Source organism: Mus pahari, chromosome 20 (assembly GCF_900095145.1).
Source record: "Mus pahari chromosome 20, PAHARI_EIJ_v1.1, whole genome shotgun sequence".
Lineage (NCBI taxonomy): Eukaryota > Metazoa > Chordata > Mammalia > Rodentia > Muridae > Mus > Mus pahari.
The window spans coordinates 32,070,005-32,082,707 of record NC_034609.1 but is presented as its reverse complement, the minus strand read 5'-3'; positions in this window follow the sequence as shown (position 1 = coordinate 32,082,707).

Genomic DNA, 12,703 nt, shown 5'->3' with positions numbered 1-12,703 from the left:
AAAAAAAAAAAAAAAAAAAAAAAAAACAAAGAGGTTTAAAAAAAAAAAAAAAAAACAGGACAAATGTTTTTGCTTTTGTGTCTGCCCTGCAGCAATTGTTTGGGAAGTCCGCATTGACAATAACCATGAGCAGGCCATCTAAAGGCGATAGGCTCACAAGGGGACTCCTGGCCTGCTCCCTTTGGTCTGGGAGAAAAAGTACCTTAGCTCCGTTCTCCAGGAACAAAAGGCTGGGGCCATGGAAGGGGGAGAGGTGACAGGGCTTTCACAGGGAGCCAAGTGTCAGCAAGGCTTCATTTTTCATCCTTCTTAGTTAGAAAGCGGCTCAGGGAACTTCCTAATGACTTGCTTTTCCCTCTCTCCTATTACAGCTTAACCTAAAAGGACAATACAATATATTCATATATGTGTGTGTGTGTGTATATATATATATATATATATATATATGTATATACGTGTGAGTATATATATATATATACACACACATGCTTAAAAAACAAAACAAAACTAAAACTAAAACCCATCATCCTAGCAGAGGAAGGGCTTTGGGGCCTATATAAATAAGCCAGCTTCTTTTCTCCCCCCCCACCCCCCCTTTTTTTTTGGAAGGGGGATTCAGTTGTAGATCAGAAGAAAAGAGAGACTGTGGCATATTTAGTAACAACAGACTGGCTTTTATATTCCAAGAAGGTACGGGCATTATGGGTGCAGGCAGCATGGGAGGGGGAGGGGGTGCCAGGGGAGAGTGTCTAGGGTCACAGCCTGAAGTGAGCTAACACCAATTTCACATTCACAACTGACTCTCAATCTAACAACCATCACAGAGCTGAGTGGTGGTTGCAGTAGGGGGTGGGGGTGGGGGTGGAGTGTGTTTGTTTATTTGGGGTTTAGGGTTTTATTCTGTTTGGAGAGGGATGTCCTCTTCCAGAAGTGGCCAGGCAAGGTGTGGCAGGGGCCTGGGGAGGTGTGTGCCATCAAGGGAGGAAGCCTGGATGAATCACTGCACGCCATGGAAATACTGGGGGGCAAATGGATGTGGGAGTGTTTAACCAGATTAACACGCTGGGAAGTGTCTTCTGAGGCAGGCAAAACCCTAGGCCAGAGCTGGGACATTCGACCCCCAAGCCAGACCTGGCCTCACAGAGAACACACACACACACACACACACACACACACACACATCCCTTCCCAAGGCAGTCACAGAGCTCTGACCAAACAGCAAGGTCACAGGGAGGAATGAGGGGCCTGCATACAAACACAATAAATACTCAAATATGACCGGAAATGACATCAGCAAAGAGAAGGACCTGTTTACTGCAGATCAAAACAAAACAAACTCCCAAACCTTTTGTGTACACAAGAGAACTCTATAAAAAGCCTCTCGAAAAGTCACTAGGGTCGGTCTACACATCAGCATCCGAATAAGAAACCACATGACGGTTACTGGGGGGTCGGCGGAGGGAGCATTAAGGGGGGGGGATGTTGGAAAGAAGAAGGAGGGGTAGGGAGATCAATCCCAGCTAGGGCCAAAAAGCCAGTTGCTGGTTACCCACTCTGCTGAGCCTTAATATTTATTGGTGTTTATAATCGGAAAAGCTATGTTCTAGGTTTCAGTTAATACAAGGCCAGACAGCGTTGTCTAATGAGGCAGCATTACAATCAGCTTGTAATGCTGAATTTTTAATGCTGCCAAGGATTCTGTTATATAATAATACAAAAAAAAAAAAAAAAAAAACAGAAACTGAAGGAGGGGGTCCCTACGACAGGACCTTCCTTGGCCCACTAGCTTGCTCTCTACCTTCCCTCTGCCTGCTAACACCTTGTGATCTGAAATCAACTAATTCTTCATCCCTACACAGGTCAGGATGGAAAGCACACTTTTCATTATTTCTGTAATGTCTTCTCCAAAGTTCTAACGCCAAGAGTTTGAATTCTTAGCTTATTGGGGGGGGGGGGCGGTTTAGAGGTCTGAAATGAAAATGATTTCTTCTGGAAGATGGGGGTGGGGGCTGAAGAGACAAAGAATAGCAGGACGGGGATTTTTTTTTTCCTTTTAAGCAAACCAAGCCATTTAAAAAAAATAAAAATAAAAATAAAATCATAGAAGGAGAAAGAACTAATCTGTGTTTGGGGGATAGGGGAGGGTGGGGTTGCCCATATTCATAGCTGCTATGCTCAGCTTACACTGGTGTAATTTAAAAGCATACACACAGCCGCGTTGCTTCTCTCCGTAATACCCCAAGACTGTAAATCTATAACCACTGCAATGATTTAGTGATTAAAAACATGATAACATATTGTGTAACTGCAAACCACAGAATCCTTGCCAACTCTCCTCAAGATAAAGGGGGGTGGGGGTGGGGGGGTGGGGAAATACAGAAAATGTGTTGCTTGCAGCGATCTTCCTAAACCCAAAAAGATTTTAATGAAAGGACCTATACAGTAGACAATCTCAAAGGGGTGAGTGGATTCGGTGTGGAGCCAGAAAGGGGGGGAGGCCAGAGCGGGGAGAGAGAGAGGGCAGCTAGCTTTATGTTGGATTCTTTTCCTTGTACTAACAAATTACAACCTAAACAAGCCTTTTCCTTTCTCTCCCTCCCTCCTTCCTTTTTTTTTTTTTTTTTTTTTTTTTTTTTTTTTTAATAGTTTGTTGTAACTGGAATGACTGGTCTTGTGCACTGTCTCCCATAGTCAAAGCTGCTTTGTAATAGCATCTGGAGACCCAACCTTATTTGCCTGAACTCAATGGTAGGGTTTTTTTTTTTTTCCCTCCCCCTCCTCCCTGGTTTTGTTTTGGATTCAGCGTTGTGGGGTTTTCTCCTGTCACGGGGAGCCCCTGTCTATGCAGTCGGAGGACTCTGACGCCTTGAAGCTACTGTGCTAACACCTGAGAGGGGAGCACAAGTTGTAATGTGGCAGGAGGAGCCTAAAGCAGGCAGGCAGGCAGGCAGGCAGACAGACATACAGACAGACAGACACACACACACACACACACACACACACGTTTGCACTAAAATCAAAGCAGCTGTAGGGGTTCTGGCCTCTAAGCAGCTGACCTGACCCCACTCTGTATATTCTTTTATTTCCCCATGGCAGGATTCCTGCACCTTGGGTCAGATTAGTATTCAATGTGACCCTGAGGAGGAAGGCAGTCACCAAGCCCTGGAAAACTGTTCCATATTTAATAGGGGTGGGGGGGTGTGAGTGCAAATACATTCAGAAGCCCCACATGTATACACACACACACACACACACACACACACACACACACTATCAGGACTACAAGGCCAAAAGGCTAGTTCCTGCCCAGCCTTCTCAGTCCACACCACTAAGAGCCTATACTCCCCTTGTGTAACCACCACCCACCAAATCTTCATGCCTTACAGCTCTAACCACCAACACATACACACACACACACACACACACACACACACACACACACACAGTCCTCCGGAGACTTTATGTTTAAAAAGTCCACAGATCTGAATCGCCTCCTCTCTGGACCAGAGCAGGGCAGTTTATTCAGAGAAATCAATAGGAAAGAGCATTTGCAAATATTTATATAAGCCCAGTGCGTTTCAGCATTAAGTAATTAAAAACTAAAACCTGGGGCAGGGGGAAGGGAGGAGACAGACAGACAAGAGGAAGGGCTGCTGGTCTACACTGCTTTCCTGCCCACACCTCATCTCCTCAAACCACAAGCCTTTCAAAAATGACTTCATGGACACTTTTTGCGAAATCCTGTTCTGAACCATTTTCAAGACTATTTCAAAATAATCTCCAAATATGGATTCACCTACCACCAAGCATTCAGGAATGTCTGTAAGACAACTGTCTTGTGTATTCTCTGTCTCTCTGTCTCTGTCTCTCTCCCTCACACACACACACATACATACACACACCATTCTGACTTTTGATACTGCTTCAATCTCTAGTATGTTACTCTTTTATATTCCTACCTCTGCTTGTACTAGTTTAAAAAAAAAAAATCATGAGAAGGGGAAGGGTTGAAAATTCAATAAGCCACCAGTGAAGGATGGGGCAGCTCCCACTTCCCACCAACTCAGGACGCTAACACTTTGAGGTTTGACTCTAAAATCCTCACATGTAAATAAACAACACCAACACACACACACACACACACTCTTCAGTAAAAATCAAAGGTCTATAACATGCGCCACTACAGACTGAATGGATTTCCCCTATATTGTTCTGAAAAGCTGAGCAGTAAATTCTGGTTCTTCTGCCTCTAAATCCATTGGAAGAAACCAACTGAGGCGCCCACACCGCAGGTATTGTAGAAATTTACAGTAAATGGAGGTACAAGATCGCTGCACATTGTCCTATTGATTATTCAGATTGATCCAGCTTTCCTCAACCATTTCCCAAGCTTCTTTCTCAGGACCTCCAAAAAAGTTGGCCAGGAACTAGCCATCCACCCAAAGTGGGTAGAAAAAATATACATACATATATATACATATACATATGTATATATATATNTTTTTTTTTTTTTCCCTCCCCCTCCTCCCTGGTTTTGTTTTGGATTCAGCGTTGTGGGGTTTTCTCCTGTCACGGGGAGCCCCTGTCTATGCAGTCGGAGGACTCTGACGCCTTGAAGCTACTGTGCTAACACCTGAGAGGGGAGCACAAGTTGTAATGTGGCAGGAGGAGCCTAAAGCAGGCAGGCAGGCAGGCAGGCAGACAGACATACAGACAGACAGACACACACACACACACACACACACACACGTTTGCACTAAAATCAAAGCAGCTGTAGGGGTTCTGGCCTCTAAGCAGCTGACCTGACCCCACTCTGTATATTCTTTTATTTCCCCATGGCAGGATTCCTGCACCTTGGGTCAGATTAGTATTCAATGTGACCCTGAGGAGGAAGGCAGTCACCAAGCCCTGGAAAACTGTTCCATATTTAATAGGGGTGGGGGGGTGTGAGTGCAAATACATTCAGAAGCCCCACATGTATACACACACACACACACACACACACACACACACACACTATCAGGACTACAAGGCCAAAAGGCTAGTTCCTGCCCAGCCTTCTCAGTCCACACCACTAAGAGCCTATACTCCCCTTGTGTAACCACCACCCACCAAATCTTCATGCCTTACAGCTCTAACCACCAACACATACACACACACACACACACACACACACACACACACACACACAGTCCTCCGGAGACTTTATGTTTAAAAAGTCCACAGATCTGAATCGCCTCCTCTCTGGACCAGAGCAGGGCAGTTTATTCAGAGAAATCAATAGGAAAGAGCATTTGCAAATATTTATATAAGCCCAGTGCGTTTCAGCATTAAGTAATTAAAAACTAAAACCTGGGGCAGGGGGAAGGGAGGAGACAGACAGACAAGAGGAAGGGCTGCTGGTCTACACTGCTTTCCTGCCCACACCTCATCTCCTCAAACCACAAGCCTTTCAAAAATGACTTCATGGACACTTTTTGCGAAATCCTGTTCTGAACCATTTTCAAGACTATTTCAAAATAATCTCCAAATATGGATTCACCTACCACCAAGCATTCAGGAATGTCTGTAAGACAACTGTCTTGTGTATTCTCTGTCTCTCTGTCTCTGTCTCTCTCCCTCACACACACACACATACATACACACACCATTCTGACTTTTGATACTGCTTCAATCTCTAGTATGTTACTCTTTTATATTCCTACCTCTGCTTGTACTAGTTTAAAAAAAAAAAATCATGAGAAGGGGAAGGGTTGAAAATTCAATAAGCCACCAGTGAAGGATGGGGCAGCTCCCACTTCCCACCAACTCAGGACGCTAACACTTTGAGGTTTGACTCTAAAATCCTCACATGTAAATAAACAACACCAACACACACACACACACACACTCTTCAGTAAAAATCAAAGGTCTATAACATGCGCCACTACAGACTGAATGGATTTCCCCTATATTGTTCTGAAAAGCTGAGCAGTAAATTCTGGTTCTTCTGCCTCTAAATCCATTGGAAGAAACCAACTGAGGCGCCCACACCGCAGGTATTGTAGAAATTTACAGTAAATGGAGGTACAAGATCGCTGCACATTGTCCTATTGATTATTCAGATTGATCCAGCTTTCCTCAACCATTTCCCAAGCTTCTTTCTCAGGACCTCCAAAAAAGTTGGCCAGGAACTAGCCATCCACCCAAAGTGGGTAGAAAAAATATACATACATATATATACATATACATATGTATATATATATATGTGTGTGTGTGTGTGTGTATCGTTAAAGCCATAATAAATCCTCAATGCCCCCCCCAAAGGGCTTGAGCCTTTCTTAAAATTCCAAAGTGAATTTATGTTCTGTAATTTGCATTAGAGCCAACCGATCACCATGTCATATTCTTCAAAGGTATTTAACAAGCCCCCCTCTTAAAAGTCACCAAACAGAAGGCAGAAAATGGCAGTTTTCCTCATCCATATAGTCCTTAGATCAAGTTTCAATAATTGAAACCAATAAAAATTGTCATATTTCCCCTACTTCAAAGTGATGAGGGAGAAAAGTTAAGAGTGTGTGATTTTTGAAGCACTTATAATCAAAGAATCTGCCACAGTCGTAGGAATTTCACAAAGTCAGGTTCTGAGCAACAGATTCATTCACAAAGTAAAATATATGTATATTGTTTTAATAGCTCAATACACAATGCAAGTGCACAACGTAGAACACTCTTAGACCAAGAACACATCAACTGACATGCAAAAGATTCTATACATTAAAATGTATATCGTAAAATTAAGAACGTGCTTTTTCTTTTTTTTTTTTTATTTTTTGCATCTAGTGGAATAGGGCGAGAGGTGAGAGTGGGGAACCGAACGTAAACAATCCCAGTTTCATATATGAGAGAGAGAGAGAGAGAGAGAGAGAGAGAGAGAGAGAGAGAGAGAGAGAGAAGAGAGAGAAGAGAGAGAAGAGAGAAAGGGAAGAGGGAGGAGGAAAAAAAAAAAAGAAGTCCTCTGATCCGATGTCTGTCTGTCAGCTGGCCGAGGAGGCCAGCAAGACTGGCTCCGGCCCTGGCCGGCGGCGCGGCCCCGACCCCGGGAGCCCCTAGTGTCCAGGGTGCAGCCCCCATTGCGCGTTCCTGGCGCTGCTCACCGGGCCAGGCAGAGAGCGCCCAGGTAGAGCGCGGCACGGCCGCCTCGCCCCCTCCCGGACCCCAGATTGCCACCGAGTTCCGCGGCCCCCGGAGCGGCCCCGCGCGGAAGGCAGGCGCCCGGCCGGCGGGGCCGCTCCGGGCCGGGTGCGCGCTCCGCCCAGAGCCCCGGCACCGCTCGGGGTGGGGCGCAGTCGTTGGGGGGGGCACGCTGTACCGGGACCCCCACCCCCGCCAGCCACCGCCTTTGTCTGGCCGCGGGGACCCGGGGCCGCGCGCCTCCTCCTCTTCTTCTTCCTCCTCCTCCTCCTCCCGGGCCCCGCACCTCGGCCGGCCCTGCCCTGCCCTGCCCGGCGGCGCCTCCAAAGTCCCCGCGCGGGGCCTCGCCCCGGGCGCCTCCACCCTCCCGGGGGTCGCCAGCGGCTGCGCGGGGGCCGCGGAGGAGGGGGCGGCCCAGGCTTGGCGGCGGCGGCGGGAGGAGGAGGAGGAGGAGGAAGAAAAGAGAAAGAGAAAGTTTGGCGCAGGGGGCAGGCGAGCGGGACGCGGCGAGCGAGCAGGGCGCGGGCGCGGGGAGCGCGGGCGGCGGCGGCGGCGACCGGGCGCGGGAGCCGGGAGGGGGCAGGACGAGCCCCATGCAAAGCAGCCCGGGCGCCCCGAGGAGCCCCGCGTCCGGGCGGCGGCGGGAGGAGGAGGAGGAGCAGGCGGCGGCGGCGGGAAGAGGAGGGAAAAAAAAAAAAAAAAGAGGGAAAAGTTGCCACTTACGCGGTTGCTCCTCCGGCGGCGGCGGCTGCAGCGGCGCTGCTGGCGGCGGCGGCGGCGGCGGGAGCTGGCGGCGCTTTTAATCCCGAAAAGAGGCGCTGGGGCCGCGGAGCCCATCAAGGCAGCAGCGGCGGCTGGCGGGGGGCGGCGGCGGAGGACGCGCTGCTGGCGGCGGCGGCGGCGGCGGAGCTGGAGCGCGCTCGGCGGAGCCCGGGGCGGGAGGCGGCCGCAGCCGGGGAGCCGGAGCCGCCGCCGCCGCTGCCGCCGAGCAGCATGGTTGGCGGGGAGTTTACAGCCCCCGGAGCGGGCAGGGGCCACGGAGGAGAAGCGGCGGCGGCGGCGGCAGCGGCTCTAGGCTGTAATTGGGATGCAAAGCAGGCGGCGGCGGCGGCGGCGGCGGCTGCGGCCGGGAGGAGGAGGAGGAGGAGGCGGCGGCGGCGGCGGCGGCTGCAGCGGTCGGAGGGGACGCGCTGGAAGTGGGAGCTGATGAGTGAAAAGAAAAAAAGTCTTTGGATCTTTATTCTGCTAATTAGTTTCCTGCAAAAAATGGCTGTGATTAATTCAGTGCGCATGTGCTTCATTACCCAGGCACGACGGGAAGGGCTAATTAGCCACCTTCTGGATCAATAAGATTCAGCAAAAAAGAAAAGGGGGAGGTGGAGGGAGGCAGAGGGGAGGAAGGGAGGAAAAAAAAAAAAAACCAGGGGAAAGTGATGAGCAGGGCAAGGAGAGCAGGAAGAGAGGATGGGAGAAAAGGCTAGGCAGAGGGAGAGAGGCACCAAAAGTTTATGCATGTATTAAAAACACATACACACACACCGGCACACACACACACACACACACGCACGCACACACACACACACACACACACACCCCGGCACACACACACACACACACACACACACACTATCGTGAAGTGAAATGTGAAGCAACAATAGAGACCTGACTAAGATTTTTTTCTTTTTTTCTTTCTTGTAATTTCTTTTTCTAGTTCCTTTTCTTTTCTTTTACTAAAAAACTGCAACAATGCTTAAATTAAGTAGGAAAAGAACATCTTCAGGGGGCGGGGGCGAGCAATAGTGGCGTGGGACAGCTTAAGACAGAGGTTTTAAGGGAAAGACCAGAGGCTTAGAATGGAGGCCACTTTAAATTGCAAATCAGGGATTTTTTTTTTTTTTAAGCGGAGTAAAATTAACTCTCCTTAAATCAGAGGATGAAGGAAGAAGATATGGGAAAACTTTAACACGTACCATAGACTAGACAAAAATCTGTTGATTTTATTTTCTGACATAAGACATAGTCCGTGTGCTCTGCATCCTTTGAGGGGCAGGGGATGGGGGATGAGCAGAAGAAATGAACGGAGCAAAGTGAGTCAGAACTGGAAGGGGGTCGAGCTTAAGCAAGACGAGAAAGGGAAAAGTTGCCTTCGAAAAGAAGTCCAACTTTCCACCTTTTTGGACTTAAGAGAAAAGTAAAATCATTTTTTCTCGCGTGAAGCCTGGAAAGCAGATGTTTTTAAAAACACAGGAAGCGATTTTGCCATCAAAAGCAGGATTGTAATAAAAGCTGCAAAAAAAAAATAATTTCAGACAAAATTCATAAAAAAAAAAAAAAAGAAAGAAAGCCAATATGTTTAAATATCGAGGAAAGGTCTAGAGTGTAGAAAGAGGAGAAATTGCATACCCCATTCCTAATGGGAAAAAAAAAAATCTTACAGCTACCTCCAAGAGTTTGGAGCAGTCTTGAAGCCAAAGGGCTTGAAATGAGGGGATGGATTTCAGATAAAGACTAGGAACAGCGCATCCCACCAGAGCCCAAAGGAGATTCCCTAGAATCAAAGACAGCAGCCAGGGACCCTGCTACTTTACGGATTCCCAGTACATCAAAGCTATCACTCAGATTGGGGTATGGTACCTCCAAAAAGCAAGCAAATAAATGCAGGAAGATCTCTCTCTCTCTCTCTCTCTCTCTCTCTCTCTCTCTCTCTCTCTCTCTCTCTCTCTCCAGTTTCAGCGCACTGCTACTGAGTACTGAATATATTNGAGAAAAGGCTAGGCAGAGGGAGAGAGGCACCAAAAGTTTATGCATGTATTAAAAACACATACACACACACCGGCACACACACACACACACACACGCACGCACACACACACACACACACACACACCCCGGCACACACACACACACACACACACACACACTATCGTGAAGTGAAATGTGAAGCAACAATAGAGACCTGACTAAGATTTTTTTCTTTTTTTCTTTCTTGTAATTTCTTTTTCTAGTTCCTTTTCTTTTCTTTTACTAAAAAACTGCAACAATGCTTAAATTAAGTAGGAAAAGAACATCTTCAGGGGGCGGGGGCGAGCAATAGTGGCGTGGGACAGCTTAAGACAGAGGTTTTAAGGGAAAGACCAGAGGCTTAGAATGGAGGCCACTTTAAATTGCAAATCAGGGATTTTTTTTTTTTTTAAGCGGAGTAAAATTAACTCTCCTTAAATCAGAGGATGAAGGAAGAAGATATGGGAAAACTTTAACACGTACCATAGACTAGACAAAAATCTGTTGATTTTATTTTCTGACATAAGACATAGTCCGTGTGCTCTGCATCCTTTGAGGGGCAGGGGATGGGGGATGAGCAGAAGAAATGAACGGAGCAAAGTGAGTCAGAACTGGAAGGGGGTCGAGCTTAAGCAAGACGAGAAAGGGAAAAGTTGCCTTCGAAAAGAAGTCCAACTTTCCACCTTTTTGGACTTAAGAGAAAAGTAAAATCATTTTTTCTCGCGTGAAGCCTGGAAAGCAGATGTTTTTAAAAACACAGGAAGCGATTTTGCCATCAAAAGCAGGATTGTAATAAAAGCTGCAAAAAAAAAATAATTTCAGACAAAATTCATAAAAAAAAAAAAAAAGAAAGAAAGCCAATATGTTTAAATATCGAGGAAAGGTCTAGAGTGTAGAAAGAGGAGAAATTGCATACCCCATTCCTAATGGGAAAAAAAAAAATCTTACAGCTACCTCCAAGAGTTTGGAGCAGTCTTGAAGCCAAAGGGCTTGAAATGAGGGGATGGATTTCAGATAAAGACTAGGAACAGCGCATCCCACCAGAGCCCAAAGGAGATTCCCTAGAATCAAAGACAGCAGCCAGGGACCCTGCTACTTTACGGATTCCCAGTACATCAAAGCTATCACTCAGATTGGGGTATGGTACCTCCAAAAAGCAAGCAAATAAATGCAGGAAGATCTCTCTCTCTCTCTCTCTCTCTCTCTCTCTCTCTCTCTCTCTCTCTCTCTCTCTCTCCAGTTTCAGCGCACTGCTACTGAGTACTGAATATATTCTTAATGATAAGGATGTATTTTTATAAGTTCTACACGAGAACTAGAGAACTAGTGTCATTGAAATTACACTGTCTGTGATGAAATAAAATGTACTTTAACTGATTTGCCAACAAGTAAACCCTATAATACCTAGGGAGGGAGCTCGCTAAAACTTATTTTTCTTGAGGGTTATTTTTTTTTTTTTTTGCCCCAGCCTACCAAGGTTATTCATCTAAGAAGGAATTTGGGAATTAATCAGGAAATCTGTTTGATTAGAAAGTAATTCTTCATTTGAGAGATTGTCCAATGCTCTTAAGACCATTGCAGCTTCTTAGACAAGACTAGGGGGAGAAAACCGGTTTAGGGTTGTACAGTTACCTCATCTAATCCTTCTGAATTCACTCTGGGAATAATGCTGTTTTATTTAGGCGGGGCATGGGCGGGGGTGGGGGGGAGATAAAGAAAATACATTTAGAAAAAAAAAAAAATCAGGGGTTTCCTCTCTATGAGACAAATCTGGGTTACCATTCAAAGTTTTCCTGGTTGCTTTTCCATGCGGGACAGCTGATCAATAAAGCCAAGTCCAGCCTGGCTTGCTACAGGTTTCACCAGTCAGTGCTTGCAAAACCTTTGTCATTTTCTAAAAATAAAAAAGCTAAAAGTTATTGTAGAAGAAGGGGCTTTTTTTTGTCCCCTGCACAATGTGGCTTTTGTGAGGTTAATACCATTCTGGGCTCTCGATAGCCCTGGACAATGGGGACTCTCCAGGAGCCTCTGAAGACCCTGGCTTTTTTCTTTCTGGCTTTTTTTTTTTTTTTTGGGAAGGATGAAACATTCCTACAGTCCAAATACAACCTCTGCTTTGATTAAATAAATATTTATCTTTATTGTAGCCATTGTATATTTTTACCTTCAGTTTGTCCGGTTTCTGATTATTATTTTAAAATTTCCACTGGCAATAGTTAATCTTTTTTCTTTCCCTCTTTCAGTTCAAAATACAGGTCAGTGTAAAATGTAGCTGGCAGAAGGAAGACTGGTAAATTCTGAATTTTTCCATAATGTACCAGGTAAGGAAAACTGCTCAGCCTTTCAAGAGTATGTTTTGCTTCCTACTTCTCTGTCTTCACGCATCTTCACAAATCTGTTTGGTTTATAGAGATGCAGCAGAATTAAATTTCTCCTTGTAGATGTTGAAAAACCAGTTAACTATCATGTGCTTATTTTCTTTTAAAATGTAAATAACATGAGAAGTGAACTTGTAGCCTCTTAGGTTTAAAAAAAAAAAAAAGGTGTGAAGGAAGTCTCCCCTATTTAGGAAAAAAATTCTGGATATAAATCTATTTCATGTTGCAATTATAGGAAAATGTCAGCTTAGTCTTGTAAATACTTATGCTAATTTTACTGAGAGAATGCATTCTAAGGAGAAGTACCCATCTTGTGTGATTCAATAATGCTTAGATGATAATCCAGCATCTATATGGATTATTTTATATAC